Raw genomic sequence first — 25,319 nt, 5'->3', positions numbered from 1 at the left:
TAACAATCACCTCTCACAATCAAACAAACACAGAGGGAGAGTAAATCAGAGAGTAAATCAATGTCAACAGTCATTGCACATTCATTGACGATTCATTTAGCCCCATCACAGTGTTGTGGGAGAGGAAATGGTTTTACATTTCCTAGCACTGAGCTCATGAATGAATTCACTTTTATCTGTGAATACAGCAAATATAAACATACACATGTCGCAGACACACGCGCACCAAAATGTGTATGTGTTTTTACATTATCCAGTGTGCAATTTTACACTCTCTATGTTTATTTATTTCTTTATGTATTTTTTTTTAACATATAATAATTTTATCATTTTAATCATATAAAGTTGGAGTTTATAAAACAGTGAATTTATAAAAGAGCGCTGGTTGGCAAACTGGTCCATGTGTCAACAGGAATAACATAAGAAGAAAAAAGCGAGTGAGAAACGTTGCTCTTTGTGCTCGGTCAGCCTTCACATGCATCCAAATGATGAGCCAGCTAGCAAGTCCACCAATCAGAGGCTGAAGCCTGAGTGAGTGTATAATAACACATTGGTAATCCTCTTTCTCTTAACTGGCAGCCAGAAAAGGCAGCCAGCAAGCGGCACAGAGCCAAACAAAGGCGAGACGTGCATAGCTGGACATACGTCCCGCACAATCTTGCACACATACATTCACACACATATAGACACACATCCACAGACAACGATGGACATGACATTATTGTTTGGCTGTACTGTCATGCTGTAATGTACAGGAACAATATTTGGGTAATGCTTGAGACAGCTGCATGATTATTTTAAGCTGCATGATCATGTGCGAATGTTCCTCTTTAGTCTCACAATTGGGATATTTGCATTTGTGTGTCTGCGCTCCAAACACAAGCAGATAACTACAAACATGCATGCGTGGGTGTGGTTTCCTTCATGTGCATGTGCACAAACATAAATAAATGTGTTTGTTTGCACTAAATCCTACAGTGGGATTAAGTGCCAGTGGGAGAGCAGACTTTGTTTTTATAGGATAATGATATTAAAGGCTATTCATTACAAGCTAAGGAAATAGGACAGTGGTGATTTGGTTGCCGGTATCTCTCACAGCTCCAGAGCTAATCCTTTGACGAGATGTTAAAACCAGGTGGAGATGTCAAAAACGTTAGAAAGGGGAAAGTCACCCACCACATTCAGAGACATACTGATATGATGACTCTCTCTCTCTCTCTCTCTCTCTCTCTCTCTCTCTATCTGTCTAATAATCATGTGTTAGTATACTTGTTTATCCCTTTATTATCTGAGTGTATATAAATACATACTATCTCTCAAACCAGGCTATTGTTTTACCTTTCCAAAACTGGCCTTTTAAAATTAGCTTTTCCATGGCAACAGTTGTTTCCTGTGGAGGCAGGAAGTTTATTCTTACTCTGCCGTGTTTCATTTCCCATGACAAAGCTTCTTAGAGGGACCCTGCAGCTATTACCGGCAACTACAATTAAGCAGGAGACAGCTTTGCAGAAATGGTTGGAAGGAGTGTGTTATGTGTATGTGCATTTGAGTAGAGGTAAGACAGTAAAGTATAGGTACTATTGATGCATGTCAAAATTCATTCTTCTAAATTTGGCATTTGGCGCACTGGAATATTGCTGCTCTTTTGCTCCGAATCTCTTTTCACCATATTCCTGCATTCTGGGAAAGCAGGGAAGCGAGACAGAAAGTGAGACAGTATGAGAGGAAGAGAGAGAGAGTGAGAGAGAGAAAGAGAGAGAGAGAGAGAGAGAGAGAGAGACTATGTGCAAGGCTCTAACTGCCGTGTTAGCACTGAAACACACACACAAACAAATTCACACTTTCTCAACATACACACTATCACACATTAACACCCTTAATTGGGGTAGCGGATATACAGTCACCCATTTAGCTGCGCTACGAGCTAAAGGCTGTGATGAGCCATGGAAAAACTTGCTTTCCCCCTCCCACACACACTCACTGCGACAGTCTGAGACAGACACAAGGAGAGGCTGGATGGATGACAGTGAAAACATAGTGCGGATTCATAAGGGGTTTAGGCACAAACACACTCTTCATTTTAATCATTCCATATTGCCAAAGTTAATACAAGAAAAAGCTGTGAAAAGCTGTATTTTCAGTCCTCTCTGGGTGTTTACACTGAGATCTAAAATTCGATGTATAATACCCGAGGGATAGAAGTAAGGACTAAAATTTGCAGTAAGTCACTGACAGAGCTCAGAAGTGAAGGATGAAGGTATAAGGAACTGAAGACTCAAAACAAGAAGTTGTGTGACCTTCGAGCGTTCTCAAATCAGGGATGAATGCCTGTGAGCTGTGCGTGGGGCAAAGAGGAATGTTTCATGTGTGGTCCAGTAAAGGTAAAATCAGTTCTTTAGCGAGGAGGAACAATGTTATAGATGCACAGAGTGTCATCGTAATGCACCTCTGACGTTGTTTCACTTGGTTAAAATGTCACCGTTAACAGGTGAAATTTTTAAATGGACTGCCCATTGGCCCGTCATTTCATCAAGTGTGTGTAAATCTATGAAGGAAAAAAGAAATGTAAATTGGAAATAGAAAAGACCCCTCCAATGGTCCTCTGATTGGCAAGTTATGGTTAGAAAAAAAAAAATGTGTGAGGATTTAAGACAATCAGAGGCAGAGTAGGGGCAGGAAAAAGTAATGCTTGTGGGGAATCGAAATAATGGGCCATCAGGATATGCTGACATGTCACAGTAGGAAAAGCACAGGTGTGAATAACAAAATGACCGGCTCACTGTCACACTGTAATGGCTTGCGATAGACAGGCTTCCCATTTACAAACAAGTGAGGATGTACGCGCAGCCGGTGGGTGGAAACTGCCAGCTGCCACAATATCATGATACAGTAGCTTGTATATGGACATTTTCAGTACTTGAAAATAAAGCAACTTGCATCAGGTTTCTTTCAGGAATACATGACATATTCCTGAAAGAAACAGCAGCTATTACACTGCACAAAATTAGCTCCACAGATAGCAACTTAATTGTTCTCCCACGAATGGTGAGCGGATGTTAAAAATGCAGAGGTCCTTAATTGTAGCATAAACAAGGGAATGTTAGCAGATCTGAATTTTCTGTTGTTTACTTTTTGCACAAATTAAAGCACAGTCATTCTCACTCATTCTGGATATTATATTCATAATGTAGGCATGTATGAAAATAAAAACATATCATACATATCTAATGTATATTATATATCTAATATATGCTAGACATAGGTATTGAGTATTGAATATGAGTTCCAGTTCATATTTGTGTTTTTTGTCCCTGTAAGATTTCAAATGATATTTTGCCCAACAGATATTTGCGCAATTCATTTAACAGACACAAACACTCCTGTATCTGTGTGAGCTGCATTACCCTGAAGCCATCAAGGTTCAGTGCAAAACCATAGACCATTTTCCAGTACTTTGCACCATATAAAATCTGACCAGAATGCTGGATGTCAATCACTAATTCTGCACTTTGAGCTCAAAGGAAGCGTAATTCTTCTGCCCTGCAGTCAGTGGATTTTTCTATTACTTTTGAGGTTTTACTTTTGTTATTGACGCCGGTGCAACAACACTAACACATTTCTTTACAATGACAATATTATAGAGGACAATGGTTTTCATGTAACACCAACATAATTTATTATAGCAAAACAAAACAAAACAAAACAATAAATAAGTAAAAATTTGGATCCTATTATGCAGTGTGTATGACTAAACACAGTTGTGTGGGTTTGGAAGGGAGCCTAAGTTTACTGCTAAAAAATATGAAGACATCTGGGGAAGAAGGGATATTGCAGTACATGATGCTCAGTTTCTATAAGGAAAGGTTATTAAAACGTGCCTCCTTGTAATGTTGCATTATGAATTTCAGAACCTACAAAACTGCAGAAAGTTTCTTTTTTTTTCAGCAAAAACTCAGTTGGATTGTGCATGGTGTGTATGACGTGTGTGTGTGTGCTGGCTCGCCACAGTGTGTGATGATGATTTGGGTGATTTGGGACAATGCTGAGCCCAGCACAACAGTCAAAGACATCCAGGGACCTGACTGTCACACCAACTCAACACAGCACCTGGTCTTAACATTTCTTAAATTCTTTCTCTCACTGTGTCAAAACACAGTAAAGGAAACACAGCATGATAACTTGAGAACACTCACATGTGTGCACTCGCAGTTGTGTGTGACTAGGCTGAAAAATGAGCAAGAACATTGAGGATCAAAACACTGGGCAGATCCCTGATGGTTGGTATTGCCCCAGATGTGAATGTGTGTGTGTGTGTGTGAGAGAGAGAGAGAGAGAGAAAAGAAACATAATGCACCACTGGACCATTCAGACAGTTAATGCTATTAGAATCACTTCAGGCCAGGGATCCCTCGAGAGTACAACTTAGGCTACACACTCCACACACACAACATGACACACACACACACACACACACACACACACACACACACACACTCTCTCTCTGTCTCGTCAGTTATGTCAGGCAATGCTTCATCCAGTGACCTGAGACAAACCAGTTTTGACACCTAATGCTGAGTGATCAAAACAACACATTACGTTGTTACTGAGACTATCAATATATTCAATGAGAGTATAATGTATTTATAAACCAGCCACTGACAGGGGAGCCAGCGCTGAATAAGATGGCTGGCTTTTTGACAACACTATAAAATAGCTTTCTAAAATGTGATAAATGTGACTCTTGCACAGCGGTGGAGAACATAATTCCCACAACAAACACACCTTAAGTTTAGTGCCTTTGTAATATACAAGTATGTCAGCATAAATGGACTTTCGAGCATGATAAAACACCTTTATCGCACATTTTAAATGGGTTTCAATAAACTTAAAGTTCAATGTCCATCAATTGTTCTGCATCACTCCATTCAACTGTGTCACTTGTCCACTTACTATACATTACACAAGCCTGGCTTCACAGCACTACAAAATAAGGATCCATGTGTTTTACTTAGAATAACTCTTCAAGAGGAGGAAGAAAAAAAAAAAGCAAAACAATCAATGTCTGGCTCAGCCGTTGTTGCTGGAGCAGAAAACCTAGAATATATCTCCTAAGAAAGTAAACGAGGCAGAGAACATGCTGCATCAACTCAATCTGTGACAGGCTGTCACAGGGCAGCTCGCATTGGCTTCAGTCATTTAAACGCTTTGTGGTTTGTCAGATTTTAGCGACTATCAAAGTGTGACAAGCAGCGTCGACAGCACAGGCATCACAGACAGCACAGTTCAGTGTCAGTACAGCTAAACTGTAGACAAAAGTATGTTTCTAAATGTTTTTCTCTCTACATTTGTTTGAAAAACACAGTAAGCTTCTATTAATCGACTTCATGAAGTTTTATTTGTGATTAAAACAATAGAGGTGTATACCAGTTCTACACAAAGGTAGGGTTGGTTAAACCCAGTAGCTGCAGTCTTGTATTAATTTTCCTTTGTCAAATTGGGCGTTCTGTGCATGGTGGTTTAAATGTCCATCCTATGATGGGTTAAAATATCCACAACCACTGCAATGAGATGGGCTGTTAACCTGCAGTCGCAGGCACACGCTTAAAGGTATTTCGGTGGGTAGGTGACATACGGGTGTCAGACCCATCTCATGCTCCCAGCAGTATTATCCTGACTCAGCAGAAGAGCCAGATTGGCCCAGACATTTGTTATGGATCACAGACAAGCCGAGTGGGCAGATTTACCCCGAACAGCCATATGCTCTGTGAAAATAACACTTCATTAATCCACACCGAAATCACAGCCTGTCACATTTTATTTTTATATCCACAAAGATAATTGTAAGGTCTAAAAATATAAAGTAGAATTTGTAATAAATCTTTGTCGTCATAACGAGGCTGTGGAAATTTAAAGATGCGTTAAGTCATGTTTTCTTTTTACAGCAAATGCTGTCCAGTTACATGTTAAATGACTAGTGAACTGAAGCACACAAATCACTGGTCAGATAAGTCAGGCACTTAATAACAGGAAGAGTTGTTGTTAGTTGTTTGTCTTGAAACAGAAACAAAGCAATGTCCATTTATTGGCTCCTCAGACTTTCATGTGCCAACAGTACGTAAATATCCCTTCAAACAAAGTCAAAACAAAGTTGATTTATTTTGAGTGTGTAGTTCTGAGCGGAAATGTCAGCTTTGTCAGTTCTGGGTATGTTGTCAAATACACAGTTTTATTCTTCGCAGCAATTATCTTTTTGATTTGAGGATTTGGTTGGATGAAAGATTTGATTCTTCTTTAATCTTATATCTTCCCTTTGGAATTGTAAATTCCCAGTTTCCATTTCAGTTTCTTAATCTATCACGGTTCCCTACCCATCTTCTCCCTCCATTTTATCTCATCTTCTTATCCCCTTTGCTGCCCACTTTTCCTTGCCCTCATTTTCTTTCCATTTCTTTCTGCAGTTCTTGTCTTCCTCTGCCTCTTTTTCTGTATTTCTGTCTCTCAGTCACTCTATTTCTCTTTCTGTGATGAACATGATGCTGAGCTCTTTGTCAGAAATCATCTTTTGAGAGTGGCTGTCATTTGATGACAGGAAAGCAGTGGCCCCACCAGCCTGGTCTGTTTTAACAGCAGCAGCCAAAACCAATCTTGAGCATATGCAGTTTTAATGGATATCAAGCACATCTTTGTGTCTTTAAATCAGCAGAAATGCTCGGTTTTATCAACACTGTGACATGCCATCGATATACTTATAAAATAAATAAAATACTTTGCTCTGTTAAAGCACCTAAAACTTTTAGCATTAGCATCATGGTAACAAACTGAGTTCAGGTGATGCTAAAGTTCAAGTGTAATTATTTGAATTCATTGGGTGGCAGGAGGACAGCAGACTGGGAAATGAGCTGAAGAGAAGCGAGTGCAGGCTGGGAGCTACAAACTGATCATGGCTCACTGTACAGAGGATGGAGGCTAGGCTGAAGACCACAAACAGCTCCATTAAGAAGAGACTTTATGGGACAAGCTAAACATTGCTGTGACCTGCAGAACTCGCTTTTGATTTATCCATTGTAATAATCAAGTTTTTGTTTTTTCTAAACTTTTATCTTGTTTTAACTTTTATTTCGGTTTTGCTTTAGCTTCAGCATAGTCATAAACCTCACTGGGCACTGGGAGAGGGCATCCTGCGGTCGAAGGTGTGCATTTCAAACGATGTCACCATGCAGAGTTGGTTTGACTCCTCGTAAACTACAGCTGCTTTATTGGATGTTGCTGTTCATTGGTTCACTTCTTTTTTTTCCACTCAGACTTTTGACAGTGTCTGGTATTTTATGTCTAGCAACGATATCAATATCAGAGCAGTGTTTTGAGATTTGTCTGTTTATTTCAAATTTTGTCCATAGGTAGAAAATAAGCTACCAAAGGGCACGAAAGCTCCCTTTTTTACTTCCTGAGTTGGCTTCCACCATCCAACCCTCTCAATTCTGATCACTGATTTGGTGGCTTAATTTCCTTTTACACAAAGATGTAATTTCACAACACTATGTTTTGTTTTGTTATATATTCTGTTTAACACAACAAGTGGAGAGAAATGCAGGGGACAGGATGGCAAATTGACCCAGTGGGTGATCCATCCCAAGAAAAACTCAACTCTTGTCACAGTCTGGTTATCGGCACATTTATTATCATTTGATATGTTTGTGTGTGTGTGTGTGTGTGTGTGTGTGCGTGCATGCACACATGTGTCATTTTAAGTGATGTGGGGACTGGGTTGTGCCTCCATGCTTTGTGGAAGTTTGTGTGCACACATGACTGTGTGTGTTATTGACTGATTTATAACAGCCCCCCTCACTTCCCAACACAAATCCATATTGGCGAGGGAGGGGAGGTCCAATAATGCTGCCAATGATTTACTATTAGAGCTCTTGCTGTCATTCTTTCACCCTGATAAATGACATACATTTCCCTCAGGCTGCCAGTGTGTGAGGCAGCAAGGGTTCATACTAGTAGGTGTGCCAAATAAAACAAACGGTCAATCTTATAGGCAGATGTGCGAGCACATCTACCGCAGCCTGTCAGCTTAGGCAAGTGTGTGTATATGTGAGAGTGTGTGTCGTCAGCTCCAAACCAAATCAAGTGGTTGTCTGGTCTTAGCTGACCACACTGACAGTGACAGTGGGACTGAGGATGATCAGTTCACATTAGGGATAAACTGCTGCACGGCTGCAGGTGTTCGTATGAGTGCAGATTGTCTGAGCATGTGTGTGTGTGTGTGTGTGTGTGCATGTCTATTACTCATGTTAGAAGGACATAAATCTGTTTATACAGTCAAGCTGTGAGGACTCACCTTTCTTTTGGGGACAGAAAGCAAGCCAAGATAAAGTAAATCATTACATTTTAGGGTGAAGATTTATGGTTAGGGTTCGGCTAAGTCTCTGAGAAATTAATGTAAGCCACTGTAATGTCTGTGCCCATATGAGAAAGAGATCTCACCTTCAGTTGGATTTTGTGCTTTTCATTCCCTGTGTGCCACACACACACACACACACACAGATTCAGACCAGGTAGCTAGTAAGTAACAGTAATGAGGACAGTGGGGGCTATCATAGTCGCAGGTGTTCCTTAATTGGCGAGAAGCACTATTATGTTCCTAACTGCAAACAGCAGAGAGGCCGTGTGACTGCATTGAGTGTGAAGCCTTCAGGCTGCCTCACTTTAAGCTGAACTTTGACTTAATTTTCGACCATGTAGCTATTTGAATCCGAGTCTGTGAGGGACTGCATTCTCTTCTGTTCTGTTCCTATTTTGTTGGATTCTGTTTAAATTTACCTAAAAGCGCCATTGCCTTAAGATCAAAGGAATGAAGTCAATTCTGTTTTTCATGGGCTTTACAAGGGAAAACAAGAAGGGGAGGAGAAAAGCAGAGAGCAGAGGGAAGAGGAAATGATGGAGGAGGAGGAGAAGTAACAACATTCCTCTTTTTCTCCTCTGCGGGGCAAAAAGCGTTGAGTTGAACATCTGTCAGCACTCCTTATCTCTTCTCCCCCTGTCTCTTCACTGTCTCTTCCTCTCCTTTTAGAAATCTCTTTCCCGTTGCTTTCATGCCCTGACAGGAAACTGCCATCCAAAGTTTGAAAACTCAGGGAGAAATGGCGTGAGGTGATGTGTGTGTGTGTGTGTGTGTGTGTTTGTGAAGGCATGTATTTGTGTAGAACTGTGTATCTGCGTGAGCAAGAGCACAAAGACAGTGCCGTGAGAAGAGAGAAGGAGCAGACAAAGTCTTGATATCAAGCCTGAAGAGCTAAGCATGAGAAGTGACAATGCACATATGTGAGCGCATGTTCATGTGTATGCATGTGAGGCCTCATTATGTTTCCTGCTGTACCACACATCTGAGTGTGTTCATGCTTGCGTGTATGTGTTTGTGTGAGTGCTCCAGTCTAATCTGAAGCAAGAAAGAGAGTCATCTACAACAAAAACTAGAAAAGCAGACAGAGAGATCAGCACAAAGCCTTACCTTTTATATCCAGAGATTTGAAAGGCTATCGCAGGACATCACACAACACATTGTAAGGCAAGGGATTGAGAATGGAAGGTAATGACTTCAGATGGAAATGGAGAGGAGTGGTTGTAACAGACAACAGGAAAAAAGATTGTATCAGACAAATACAGAGATGGTCTGGGGACCTGGAGCAAAAAGAACAGGAAAAATGTGGAGGAAAAAAAAAGCAAAATAAGTTGGAGGGCCAGCCGAAATATGTGGGGAAGAGGTAAGTAAGGCGAGCGAGACAGAAAAGACAGAAACAGAGAAAGACAACATAGCAAAACGATAGACTGTAAGTAGGGGAGACAGAAAGAAGGCAGGAGAGAGCTGAGGAGGAGGAAGAGGAGAAGGAGGCTGAGGAAGAAAACAGACAGACAAGGCAGGAAAAAGGAAAAGAGAAAAACAGAGAGAGCTGAAGTGTTTCAGGACAGCTGAGGATGCATCTCATGTGAAAAGACAGTGATAGAAATATAGGGAAGCGTATTGCACTGCAATCTCCCTCACACACATACGCACCCAGAAACATACAGTTCTTTAAAGGGAATATGTGACAATATATGGATGTGTAATGCTGACGCACACACATGCACACTCGCAGACAATCTTTCAAACAAACACCAAAGCCAAAGTCCTTATCCGTCCACTTCTCCTCTCTTTTCTCTTTTCACACCTCTTCTGAAACCTAAGAGCTCCAAGGAAGCCAAGCAGCTTCCTAATTACCTCATTTGCATAAACATGCACATTGTGCAAGACCGAAGGAGGTGGGTTGTGGAAAATGGAAAAGAAGGAGGGGGACAGAGCTTCACCTGGAGAAAAAGAAAAGGGAGGCAGTAAGGTAATTTTGGAAATAGAAAAGAGATTGCAACAAAAATGCGACGCCTGCTGACAGTGAGAGAATTGTCAACACTTGTCTCCCTTCCCTATTCTGATGACAGTCTGCTTCCTCACTCCTCTTTTTTGTCCTCTCTCCTTTTTCCATCCTCCTCTTCTTCCCTTTTTAGAATTGGCTGAGTGCTATTCATTCTTTGCTCCCAGCCTCTCTCTCTCTTTTTTTGCTCCTTTGGCCATACTGTAGGTAGCTTAATGCCAACAGCCATTATTCTCTTCCCCTCCCACATCGTGTCCCTCACTCTCCTCCTCCACTTTCCGCACTGTCTTTACCATCATTTCCTTCCCATCTCTCACATTCCTCCCTTCACTACTCCTCTCGCCCTCTCTTTCTCTTCCTCTCCTTTTCTCACAGAGTGCTGTGTCAGGTCTCTTCACCCTCAGCACTGTGAAATGAGATTTGAATATGGCTCTTGGAGCATTTGCGGCTCGCCTGCACCACCGCCCACGTCCACACACACGTGCAACCTCGCACACACAAAGAGAAGGCCACTCATAAAGATAAAGGATTGTGACGCTGCTTGAGTACATACTCATATGTCAGGAGACAGGAGTAGGAGATGAAGGGAGGAAGCTGGAGGAGACAAGGAGGATGGCGAGGGTGAGGAGGAGAGGACAGGAGAGGATGGTAGACGTGAAGAGCAGAGGAACAGCAGAATGGGCTGCTGTAGAACCATGAATATAAAGAAGGGATCAGCAAGAGAGAAAAACTGTGAAATGGATGAAAATGGAACACTCAGATAGGGGATCAAGTGGACAAAAAAAATGAACAGAATGGAGAGAGGGGGGAGACTTTCATTAAAATGCGCTAACCTTCTTGTTCGCCTTTTTTTTTTTGGCATTTTTAGTGGAAACGCAGTGTGAGAGCGAGAGAGGGAAGCGTCGCAAAGAGAGCCAAACTAAGCTCAGCATAAAATGGCCATGAAGTGTCAAGTGTTGGCCTCCTCTCCAGAAACAAACAAGGGAGAGATAAGAAGGTCCCAGCATGTGTTTGTGTGTGTCTTTGTGAATATGCCAGCGTGTGTGTGTGAGAGTTCAGATTTCTGCTTGTGTAATGGTATATTTTCCAAAAAGGATAATGCCTTAAACCTAAGCTGACAGAAGGAAAAACATGTGCTGGTGTGACAGTTTGCCAAAAGACATGTCACATTTTGAGTGTTTAATTTCTCATAATTGCACCACAAATCATGAAACTGTGGGATGCACAAAAGCATCCTATTTCATTTCAGACACATTTTTAAAGCCCCTCTGACACTGGCCTTGCAAATGTTAACAGATACTGGGAGATTAACCAAGGCATGTAAATGCGTGAAGAACTCCTCCTGGCACTGGTCAAACAAACACAGCAGCTAAAGACGAATTCGTCTTGACACATCTGTGATTTGTGAAGGCTTCAACCTTCACTCCAACAGTCCTAAGACTTCTGCATGCAATGCCGTTGTTAGTGTGTAAATCAAAGGAAGTAGCAGCACATAAAAAGCATTCGAGTCTCACTTTCTTCTGAGTACTGTAGAACGGGAACACACAAGTGTCGGTGGGTGGTTTGCAAACAGGCTGGCATGAAAAGAAATAAAGGGTCACTACAGGAACAGCTTGGTGGCTTTTGACCTGGTCGCGCTGCAGAGAGAAGAGGAATCAAATAACAGAAAGAGATTGTGAGAAAAGGAGGAGGGGAGACAGAGACTGAGCTGCTAAGCCCAAAATGATGGCTTTAGTTGCTCTGTGTGTTGTCAGCTGCTTTAGCAGGGGAGTGAGCCAAGGGAAACGGTTGTGACCCACACACACATACAGTCAGAGTGCGCAAACAACAGGTACACATGTACACATGCGTAAATACACCTACAGAAGCCTGAACGCTATTAAACAAAATTTATTTAAGGAGTATGTTGATTTGAAAAGGAATGACATGTTCATTTTTCATTGCCTCAATCACATTTGGATGCATATCTCACCAAACACCAGTGCTGCCTTTTGGGGCTTCAGGGCTACCAGAGGATGCATGAAACGAATTAAGAGGTAACCCATACTGATCTATCAAGAATGGGAGTTATCTACTATCTCATCATTTAAAAACATAGAAAACTGTTATGTATTTAGTGTGTCTGCTTTCCACTGCGCACTATTTCTTCTTTTCCTTCAGTTCCAAAAGTTCTCTGAATTTTGACAACAATCCCTTGGATAGTTTTTGTGAACTCCTCAAAATGTCTGTTTTTCCACACAAAGCACAGGAATCAGTGGTCACAATGCTTAATTCCATCCTTTCTTTCACCCTTACAAATGATTCTAATTATATTTCTACAAGTGGGTCCAGCAGGTTTAAAGCAGGTCCACCACACTGAATTCATCATTATTATTATTCTTATTCTATTAAATCTGTACAGTCATTTTTCACAGAAGAAAAAAAAAATTACACGGGCAGGTATGTCTAGTGTCTCTGCCAAGGAAGGCCAGCATTTCCATTAAATATTTAATTGTAGGCCTCACTCCCCTGTTTGCCCTTTTGTATTGCTCTCAAGACTCAAGGTTATCTTACAGGTTATTCTAAACAATTATTTGATGATCAAATCTGCAACAGTTGCAGTACCAGTCTAATTCATCTGCCAACCAACTGACAATGACAGAGGGACAAGCAATGAAATGAGAAATTTATTTAAATTTTTTTCTATTTATTTTTGCATGTAGAGAGTCTTGACCCACTTAATGACCGAGAAATGACTACTTTAAAAAGCCAGCTTTCTGAAAGAAAATTAATTAGTACAGTTTGATTACTCAAGGGGACACAAGCTCAAAAAAAGCTACCACATTTGTATATTTGGTAAAAATTTTATTTCTTGTACCTAAATGTGTCATTTGCCACAGGGAACAGATACTGGTTTTGCTTGACCGGTTTTAAATTTGAGTTCATGTGATGTGGTTATGCTTCCTTAATGCTGAGGCCATATTGGTGTTAATGTGGAACGCAGGTGGGATGGAGGAGTAGAGTAGAGCTGTCAGCAACAAATTGACTTTACTGCTCCCGTCTGCCCCCCAAATCCCCACCCCATATTTATTCAGACGCAGTAAATTATTTAGATTTACCCCCCTCCCCCCCCCCCCCCCCCCCCACCACCAACCCCTTCTCTCTCTCTCAAATGGTTACTGTGTGTGTCTCTCAGGTTTGTTTCCCTCTGTCTCAGCTCTTAGCAGTATCAAAAAAAAGAAAAACAACACATAATTTTTCATTGCATCTCTTATTCCACCGTCATCTTCTCTCATTAAAGCTCTTGTTCATCTTCCTTTGCCAAATGATGCTTTTCAATTAAGAATCTTTAGAATAGTAAAAGTGAAAAGTAAAGTGAACTCAGCTCTCAGTATGTGTCTACTTCAGTTCCTTTCTTTAAAATGGACAGTCTCGGTCATTACTAGAACATCGCCCAATTAATCACGATTAATCCCGTCAGCAATCATTGATTTATGAAGTAATAATCTTTACAATGTCTCAGTGATGTCTTGTTATAAAAGATTTTTCCTATGACTCACAAACCAAAGTGCTTCTTTATGAGTGGCACTTAATTTTTATCCAAGACAGGTAATGGGGGAGTCAAAAAGCCAGAAACTCCGATCTCAGACTAATGTTGTCATGATGATACACTCCAATTATCCAGCTCTGCAAGACTGCTAAACAAGACCACATACCACTGACTTAGTGAATTTGAAACTTCAAAATGCCCGCAGACACTGTATAAGCTGTTGTAAGGATGTCAGTATATTAGCTCAGAAAGCAAGGCTTGAATAGGAGTCTTCTCGATGACAAGATGGTATCTCAGAACCTGGTGCCCATGCAGGTCTTTAGCCTCCTGTTCAGAATTGCTCCATCTCGCCCCACAGCTTTGATAATGCAGAACAAAACATCTCCATCTCTTCCTGCAGACAAAAGTTAGGTCGCCTTGCTAATTAGCTGAAGCAGATAAATCAGCTAAAGTGCAAATCCTAGTAAATCCACGGTGTTGTTTTATCTTTCAGCTTCTTGCTGGGGTAGGTAGCAGGAAGCTGCAGCCTTCCAGGAAGAGACTGAAGGTCAAACTGAGGTTGATGAGACAGAGAGAGAGTGAGAGAATTGGAGAGAAGCTAAGCAGAGATGGAGATGAGGGATCTCATGAGAGAGAAGGATCAAAGGAATGGTGCCACATCATGGAGTGAAAGAATACACCAGATATGAGACAAGGGACTGAGAAAGCTCCAAAGAAGGATGGATGGCACTCCTGTCCTGAAGACTAGGATGTGATGTTTGAGCTTCAAAAACAGATATTGACAGAGGTCTACTCTATGAGGTTTATGTCACTGAATCTTGCACAGAGAGTCAGAAAATTATGAATGCTGCAGAATTGCTTTGTCTTTGATGGAGTCCAGTAAACAGGCATTGACTTACCCATAAAATGAATAATGAAATAAGAGAGGGCTTGGTTATAGCACCAGGAAAATATCATTTCAATATTTAGGCTTTGATTTTTGCTCAAAGGAGTAACTCATATCTTCTCACACTACAGATGATGCAGAAGGTAGATAAATGCAGTAGAATTTTTGTGCGCTTAGCAATATTTTAAGAAGAAGCCATGAATAAAACACTCGTACAATATGCTGAATTCTTCAGTTCTTTCTGCACCACTCCATTGTTAATTTACAAGGCATTGCTTGGCACTTGAAATTAGACAGTAAAATTCCTTTGTTAATGTCTTTAGAGCAATTTGTGTCATTATTTTGTGTCACGTGTGGATTTAATCTGTTCCTTCTAACTATTCATGATATCATAACTATTACTAAACCACAAGCCTTCCTGTAAGCGAAGCTGTTTCAAGCTCAGGTGCTCATTTAGATGAATCATCCTTGTCCCAATTGCTTTGTTTGTGTGTTACATAACAGTAACAGAAAGGCTAGTGTTGATATTCGAGTAGAAGGACTCAAAGTCAGAGTGTCGATGAGCTGAACATTTCGAGCCTACACAATTATTCCAGTTCATCGCTGTCCAATTGACCAAACGGCAGCATTTGACAGAGAAAACCATCGTAAAACATAAAGTCTCGTTATAATGAACTATGTTTCACTTCAACAACCTGAAGGACTAGAGGAGGAGATGAAAAAGAAAGGAATTAAAAAAGAAAACTATTGCTAGTAGATAAATTTTATTTTTTGACAAACTAAATCAAATAAAAGAAGCCCTTAATTATGTACTCTGCCAGTAGATAGATTTTCCTGAAATCTGCATAAATGAGCAAAAAATTTAAAATGTGAATGAATTTAAATACAACAACCACAGTACACCATAATTTCTCACTTTTATTAACTACCCCAGTGTTTTGCACTCTTTTAACATATAATTTTCTGGCTATTTTATTATTCTACCTACCTGCTAAGGGACCACTGTTGTAAAATAGAGTATAATTTGGTCAAGCTTAAAACAAACTCATAAACAAATGCAAAAGAAACAAAGGTGCCAAAAAAAAAATGCAAATGCAAATAACTAGTAAATAATTTGTTTGTTCAAACCTTGTTTTTTCACATTAATAAAACCTGCTGGCTCTTAGTAAATCTCTACCAATAATAGTAATATAATAGTATTACAGTATTATTTAATCCAGTTAATATACTGTATATTTTTTCCTTATAGAAAATCTCTAACATGTCCTGTTTCTTTTTTCACTTTTAGCCTTATTTTTCCCCAAGCATGATTTAGATTTGAATTTAAAATGTCAGAGGAAACAGACCTGATGACAGGAACAAATAACAGAAAACAGTCAAATAGAAATGGAAGTTTGTAGAAATCAAGAAACAGGCAGACAGAAGAAAGGTGAAAGAGAAAGCTGGGAGAATAACTGAAAGAAAGGGGAAAGTGGAGAGAAAGGCAGCAATATTGTGACAGCAGACAGAGAGGCTGTTCTACACTGTCAGACATCAGCTCCCTCAGGAGTGGTTAAATGCATTAGGCCTGCCCACCGGGAAGCAGCAAAGTGATTAGCTGTACTTCAAGACAGAAGCTAGTCAAGATTCAGGGCACACATCTGCACAGACGCACAGACACCTTAAACATACATGTGGATGTGCTGATTACATTCGATTAGCAACTAAACTGATAAGACAGACACCAACAGTAAAACTGCTGAAGGCCGCCGAAACAGTATGCAGATATGTACATCTGGCTAGAAAAACAATATAAAAATCAATACAGTGAGCATGGGGTTGGCTCAAAGTGATCAAGCAAAGACAAGAGTAACAGTAATGAGAGCTCCTAGTTTCACAACCATATTATCATAAATACATACATACATGTGTCATTTATTATTAGCGACCATATTGTCTATTGTCTCACTGAGCACTCAAGTCCATGGAAGTCAGAGGTGGGTGGGTGTGTGCTCTGTGTGCCCCATAAGTAATCCATGGATGGCTGTAGGTAAAACAGCATCCAAAATTCAATTACCCCAGACTTGGCAGAGAAAACTGTTGAGCAATGACCTTACATAAATGTCAAAATAAATGTATGCAGTTTAATTTAACATAATACTGAAATCTCCCAGAAGACCAAATTCATTTTGGTGCCTATTTGTCAAAAAGCCCATGGTAGCTAAGTGGACTAAGTATGCACGCTGTATATGTGACCTCATTGTCTTGCACGTCAGTGACCACAACAATACCCCTGATGCAGCTGGAGTGTACAGCTGCCATGAGGCATTGTAGCTTTGGTTATGAAACTTCTTAATCTAACTATTTAAATTCCTCTAGCAGTCCTTCTGAGAGCAAAATAAATAAATAATCCACATTTTAGTATCAATTCATTCAAACCGCTGCAGAAGATTCTGCAGGCTTGCAGCCTATATTTGTAACCCCGACTTATTGACTCCTGTCAGCCATGCAGCCCGTGATTGGTGCCCGGCCTGCTCAGCTGATTGATTACTGTAGGTGCTGGACTGTTCAAGGAGTCCCCCACGCAACACACACAGGACAGAATTTATGTATAAAAATGTCAAAGAAATTCTCAAAATGCACACACTCATCCACGTAATCCAGTGTGACTGAAGCAAATCATCCACAAAGACCAGGGCTGAAATACCCTTTGAAGTTTCCCAAAGGCACAAATTAGTCTCCTATATGTCATGCTGGTCTTTGACGTATGATGATAATACAAACATGCACACAACATGTTTGAAATGTCACGTTATGTGTTAATGTTCCCTGAAAAGACTTAATTTGCAGATACATTCAGAAGAATATGTCACAAAAAAGATTGGAGGTTTTCTTAGTTATTTTGTTCACATGTGAATTTTTTCGAAGAGTTTTTGGTTTATTTTATATCAAGTACTGCAAGAAGACTTTCAGCCTTGAACAGCCTTGGTTTTAACGTGTCCCGGACCGCAAAGGGTGAAGATGACACACACATGCAAGTACACACTATACAAACACGCACACATACGTACACACATACATATGCACGCAAACACCATTGCTGAGCCCCACAATGAAAAGCCGACGCAATTATCAAAGGAATGATTCACCTGCTGATCTTCAAAGGTCCTCATTTCAATACATCACTCATCCCCCCCCCCCATCTCATTTCTGATGCTTCTCTCCTCCCTTGTCTCACACTCTGTCTCATCTTTCCTTTCTCCTTTGTCTTTTGCTTGCCACTCTCAGCGTGATAGCTTTTTGCACCTTGGTAAGTTTGCTTTTCAATAAGCAGCAGACTGACAACATTAATAATGTTGCCTGTAATTGCTTATTCAGAAGAGAGGTGGGTATAATGGTTCAATAGAGATCACTTTTCTCTGTCTCTGCTTTTTTTTTTTTCTCACTAGTATTTAGTTAAAGATGGAGCCATGAAGCCACTTCCCTGCTGCCGCACTGTGTACCACACTGCTTGTCTCCACCACTCTTTCAGGCCTCTTTTTAGCCTGTTACTTGCTTCTCCTTACTCCTTTTGCCTTTAAACCTGTCATTGATGGAGCATCACTCTCTCAAAACTATAAAGGAATTTTTACATAGATTTTGGCCAGTTTTGCTTGTGATTTTTCTTGAATGTCAACATGTCAAGTATTGATTGACTGACTCAATGTTGTTCACCCAATGCTGCAGTTACCTTCATCTCTATAGAGCTTTATAATTTTTTTTTTCAAATGTTTGCAAACAATTTGTTTTTGCTGCCTCCAAATGGCCATATTATTATATTATCTTTTTAAAAACCTACCAAGCAGGCTTTCGTTCATAACAATGGACTCATATGAATGGACTCTGTGTGTATTTACTTATTTTCTCAGAATTTTGATGAGTTGGTGTTGATTTCTTGGCATGAGCCTTTGGGCACTGGATGTGTATCCCCCCAACAGCATGAAGTCAGGACTCGCCGTCTCTTTCTTCTGCTCTTGAACCCCCATGGATGTATAAAGAGCTGCAGATTCGTGTGTCTGTTTTACCAGGGGTGGGGCTGAACCACACACACACACACACACACATACAAATACACACACACGTACAGGTAGAGCAGAGAGGCTAACAGCAGAATGAAGCATGTGCATTGGTAAGGTTGAACAAGGTGTGCAAAAAGTATGGGCTTGTGCATTTGTACTGTAGAACATAACATGCTGTGAAACAAGCAGAAAACCAACATTTCATTTCTCTGATTCACTGTTTTGTTCTCACTAATACCACTTTCGCACTTCATTTGCTTTCTAGCTCACTCAACCACCTCTGCCCAACTGCTGACAACCCTAAATTTCATGGCTGTCCACCACATTATCTATTTTTATACAACATCAAGGGGCACTAAAGTTGAAACTTCAGTTCATCATGTTGAAGCTAGTGGTAGCGGTTGTTGCCTGCTAGCTAAGCTACACAGACAGTGAGGGAAATTGATTGTTTATGAATGAGAAGAGGCCCGAGCAATCCCTGGATAGGACTGATAACATGAGACGTACTGTAGAATGAGAAGTAGCCCGCGGAGCCCCCGAGTGGCCATGGAGAGAAAAAAAATATAGGCAATTTGGCATGCCATGCAAGTGCATTTCCAAAGATCTTTTCAGGGTTTTAAAATATAAACTCCCACTCAGCTGTTAGTGAAAAGCAGTGACGTAGGTTACAGCGCTGATGCCCTCCCCTCCCTCAGCCCACACACACAGAAGTTAACTGACAGTATGTGGAGGGTGGCTGAAGTGTTAGCTCAGAAGATCTGAGCTCGGAGGTGGAAGATGATTTTATTATTATTAAACCTTCATTGCATGATTTGTCAGTTGCTGTTTGTAAAACCACCATTCAAAGTTACTCAGCAGCTCAACGAGGAAGACAGAGACAGACAGCAGCTGTGGTTGGGCGAGCTTCACAGAGAATGGAGAGAGGGAGCGTGAGCGGAGCATTGAATCAGAGGAATAGATCAGAGGATTTAATTGTGAGTATTTCACGGCAGTTATGTACCAAAGAACATAACCTGGGCAGGTGCTGGATTGCCAGATTTTGTGTGAATTTAACTTATCCTGTCCACTGCTGGCCATGTGTCTGTGTGTAGTTCAGCCACGCCCCTGGCCATGTTCAAACATACACAGACCTGCAGCTCACAAGCTCACAAAAGCACAGGAGAGCTAGGAGCTTTCTATGTGGTGAATTCATCAGACAGCTATGTCAGGTCACATGTGAAAAAGTTTCTGAAAGGGCCTGGGAAAACGGGATTTTGACACTAAAATGTGCATACATACAGACCGCTATTTGAATGTTCAGATTTGAATACATAAGGAACGCTACTGGGAAGCTACAAAACAGTATAAACACCTCAAACACACAAAAATAATGGACCCACCTTCTAAGCAATAAAGTGCAAATGCAAAACATCCATAACATGCACAGAGTGCAGTGATTTCATATAAAGTGCTGTCAGTTCATAAGTCCAGTATCTTCCCTGGTGAGTCATTTCTCTCCACTTGGCTCTCAATACAGTCCCTGCCTTGCTGCATAGAAAAACAATGCGGTACTTGCTGCATCTATTGTTTTACCCCACTCGGTATGTGTGGAGGTGCAACCCGACAGCAGCCCGCCCTGAGACATTGTCACCTCCCTGTTCCCCGTCTTTTTCAACACGTTTTTGTACGTGCATGTTTTAGGATCTTCACTCTCTTGCTCTTCTCTTATCTTTCTCCTCTTCTGAAGTTTTTCCCTCTCTTCCTGTCATTCCGCCTCCCTCCTCTGCAGTTCTCCCTAATAAGCATCGCAGACTAAAAGGCAGATGGGGAGAGAACTTAACGTCCACAAAACACCCTGTTTTCTGTGAAGCTAACAGGGCTAAAAATACTAATGCTTCTGTGCTCCATCTCATTACTCTGAAGATCTCCAGATGCGTCCACACACACGCAGGTTGAGTGCGAGGCTAAAGAAGATGTCTCAATAATTAATGTTTCAGGATTGTGTCTGTTGGCAGTCAGCTAGTTAATATCAAAGTTTTGTACATAAAGCCAGAAATTTGATGATGATGTCTCTCTGCAGTAAAGAATGACTTTGTTTTTCAGAGAGTTGGCCCATAACCCAACACACACACACACACACACAGACACACACACACACACACATCTCTATATGTCAAAGGCCATTCGAGTTGAGCCTTATTGTTGTGTGAGAGCTCTGAACAATGTAGGGTGCATTCAGCATAACGTGACATTACCATGCTTTCCTGGCTTGGTAAATGAGTCATGTTAGATTAGGCAACTTGACTGCAATACCACTTGTTTGTGTTGTGTGTGCGTGAAAGTATATCTGGCATTGTTTCAGCCTGAAACATTTTCAAAACACAAAACACTAGGTCGTTAACATCTGAGGAGTGTCAGCCACCATTGCCTGGTTTAGATTCTGCCTGCAGGGGTATATGATGTAAGTAAGTGTGTGTGTCTTTGTGTGTATTTTTTTTGGGAATAATGCCTTGCATGTGTGTATATGCTAAAATTTCCATCCTGCACAATTCTGTTTCAATTGAAGCAAAAATAATTTTCCTTTGAAAAATGTAAATTGATTAAGCTGACATTTTGATTGCCTTAATCTTAATAATCTGTTTTGCAGCTGCCCACTTAAGAGTCCTGCCTTGAAAATAAATTAATAAAATTCTGGCTTCCATTATCCACAATCCAAGTTCAGGTGGCTCTCTGCCAAACACAGAAGGTAAATAGTGGAATTTCAGCAGACTGTCTGGAAGTGAAAGGGACAAATACATTGCACTTGCCATATATTCACATGTTCCTTAAGCACCTTCACATATAAACATATCCCTTGAGTACCTCTATGTTCTCAAACATGTATAGCCTACAACTACTGCACAACTACGTGTGTGTGTGTGAGTGTGTGTGTGTGTGTGGGTGTGTGTGTGCATGTGCGTGTAGGCAGCAGTAAATGTGCCCCAGGATGCTAGCTGCATGCCTCTCCAGGGATGAGAAGTGTCGTCAAAAATAGAGAGCTTTCATGGTCTAGTTCACTGCTTGTGCCTGCATCCACAACAGATTAAACTGTCTTCCTTAATTGCTTGCTCCAGTTCTTAATAATAAGAATAATTTAGAAATATTGCATTAGGCCATCTCCATTATTGAGGCACTGCACTGGAACCTGTGGCACTTAATGAGCAACTTGCCTTGTCTTGTCTTAGTCTATCTGTCTGTTTATCTATCTACCTTGCTCTGTATTTTTCATGGTGGCCCTGCCCTTTATTCTGTGTGTGTGTGTGTGTGCGTGCGAGTGACAGATGGTCTCTGGTCTAAGTCCCAGTGGAGTATACACTCTACAGATGCAACCAAGCAAGATGTCAGCAGTAGTTTAGTAGTTTACTTTCTCTCTCCCTGTCTCTCTTTCTCTGTCTCTCTTATTTCCTCAAGTTATCACATGCGTTATGTAATAAACTTTATCCCAAACGACTTTAAAGGGTCACATCCCTCAAGGTATGAAAACACACACGCATTTTCTCACCTGGCGGTACCTTGTCATGCAGATGACTTTGGTTTTAGATATCCCAGTCCCTGTTATAGTTTTCCACAGGACTCTCTAGAAAGCAATTGCAAAGTTCATTACATGTTACTGTAACTTATGTCATGATAGAAAAGAGGAAGTTTTAAATCCTTTAAAAATATCATGAGTTTTGGAGGGAGGGGCTAAGGGAAGTGATATGACTCAGCAGGGAGTCGTAAGGTTTGACACTGAATATGTTTAAATCAACCAAGCAGCGTTCAAAGTTGGAACTTTCAGCTTTGAGGCACCAGCAGCAGCATAAGACTGCTGAAGTCCAAAGGATCAATTGGTATTTTTATGAGCTGGGTAAGTGAGTTTAGACCCCTAGCCTAAATGAAGAGCACTGTTGCCGTGATAACATACTCCAGCCTCTATCATCCATGTATTGAACACATGTGAATGATCACATACCGTAATCTCACTAAAACGCCTCTCTGGATTCAGGTGCATCAGAGCTTTTAACCCTGAAGAAAGCCCAGGGCTGAGATGTCAGCGTCAATCAGTGTCATGCCTTTCAGAGAACAGGATGAGGAATTTGATGTACTCCTCCTTTTCCCCCACATATCTGCTCTCATACCTCAGTGTCTCCGTGCACATGCAGACATTTTGACACACTCACCTACCTGCAGCCCACCCATCCATGAACACTTAATATGTAGCTTGACTCCGCCATGCAACAAGAATGCATCGCTACTCTTGCCTTTCATTTTTCCCCCGTCTCCTCCCAGCAGAACAGACTTAATAGAATTCATAAAACAAAGAAGGGATTGATTGGTAAATGAGGCATGTGAGGGGGGCCAGCGTAGAAATTAATTATTAGAGCGGCACAGTCCCGGCTTGTGATCAACAAGCGTGGACCTGTGGAGCCTTCTCTCTGTGTGTGTGTGTGTGTGTTTCCAATTAAATGCAGTGAAATTGAGAGACTTGGCCTGTAGGAATCTAATTACCAGAATCCTTGGGGGGAAAGAGGACAGAGTGCCTTCGATGTGTCAGCACATCTTGCATGGAGTGAGTATGTCTGTGTGAAGGAGATGATGGATGTTTACATATTCGTGCAGGTGCGATTATGCATAAAGCCGTTAAAATATTTCTGTATCAGTGATTGTGTATTTATTAGTGTTGCATTTAGTGTAGTTGTGTGACTGTATAAGTATGTGATAGAAACAGATTTTTGACAAGATTTCAGTCTTTCTGCACATTTTTAACTTTGGCATAGAACAGGTCGAAAAAAGAATTAAAAACTAAATATTGCAAGGAGGTTTTTATGCTTGACTGAGGTAAAAAAAAAAAAAAAAAAAAAAAAAAAAGGTGGCGTATTGATTAAAGAAAAGTTAAAGTGCAAAAACCGACAAATAAATCATGGCCAACGTGCAGCGTGTTACTAAGTTCAGTGAAGCTTCTGTCTGCTAGAGAGAGAAAAAGCAGGAGCAGATGAAAACGTCAGGTTTGTCTGGAGCGATGTACATACCGTTACTCAAATTAATACAAACTGATACATCAAACAAATAGACACGCGCAAACCATAATTCAATCATGGCTTCTGCTTTGTTTTCCACCATTTCAGCTCATCTTGTTGTGCAAGGGCCACATAATACATTATCTTAACCTATCAGTCACATAATGGTAGTAGATGGAAATGCACATTAATATGCATGTCCTTTTGCTGATTTTCTACACAGTTACTTAAACTTTCTGCAACATTTTCATGGAAACCTGGCCTGTAATATAATATGTGCATGTCAGTGCATGCCTGGATGTCTGCATTTTTCATTTTATCCCTGTGTGTATGTCTGTGAATTCCCTGTTGACGCTTGTGTGTTTGTGTTCGGTTGCTTTATGAGTGGCCAAGGGTAATGAATCAGGATGACGAGGAGGTGCTCGAAGGAACCGCGGCGTCATCACCATCAACAACTGCAATAGCTTCATACGTCTGTCAGCCCACGCTACGGTCTTGAGAATACAAGGCTGGCATTAGAGAGAGAGAGATCAGACAGGTAGGGAGTGATAGCTCGGGAGAGGGTCGTCAAAACAAAGCAGACAGACACGATTCAGCTATGTGATGTCATATTGCGCCTTCACCCTCCGCTGGAAAGACTATTTACAGTAGCTTTCAAAGGCTCTTTCTCAACAGACAACTGACAATTCTGAAGTCATTTAATGTATAACACTATCCTGAATATTAAAAAATACAGATTAAATATGAGATAAACTGGCCATTTACTTGATATTTTTACAAAACTTCAATTCTACACTGATGCTAAAAGTTTGACGATGTTGCACATAGAAAGAAAGCAGTGAATCGGATAAATAAAAGAATATTTTCTGACTGATTCACAGCAGTCACATTCTAAACCACAAATAAACACAGCCACACCTCGAGACAGCCCTGAGAAGGTGCCACATTGCTGGATTTGTCAAGTCACCTTCGAGAGTTAATTATTACCAATGACAACATCAAATCATAGGTCATTCTTTCTCTCTCTCACACACACACACAAGAAAAAATATCTGAAGACATTTTATCACTTAACTTTTTTCAGTGATTCAGTATGACCTGAGTCTGCACTGTCATTCGTCTAAATACATGGCCTCAAAATGTCAACACACACACACAAACACACATTTGCCCTGCCTTCCAGGCTTCTCCTTCCCAAACTCCATCACTGTCGTCAAGCTGATGTTATATTTCATGTAGTATGACCGATAGCAATTACTCATATTCCATGACTCCTGCTTCACATCATTATGATCCTTGACTAATGCACTGTAACATGCCCGTGACAGTTAGGAGGAAGCAGACTCATTCAAATGTCATAAGAGGGAAGACGTGTCCCGACAAACTGTACAAGTGTGGTTTGACAAGCTGTTAATAACCAAATACTTGCACTGTGATTGGTGGCCG

This window comes from Scatophagus argus, chromosome 16, assembly GCF_020382885.2.
Source record: "Scatophagus argus isolate fScaArg1 chromosome 16, fScaArg1.pri, whole genome shotgun sequence".
Taxonomy (NCBI): Eukaryota; Metazoa; Chordata; class Actinopteri; family Scatophagidae; genus Scatophagus; species Scatophagus argus.
This window is presented reverse-complemented; position numbering follows the sequence as displayed.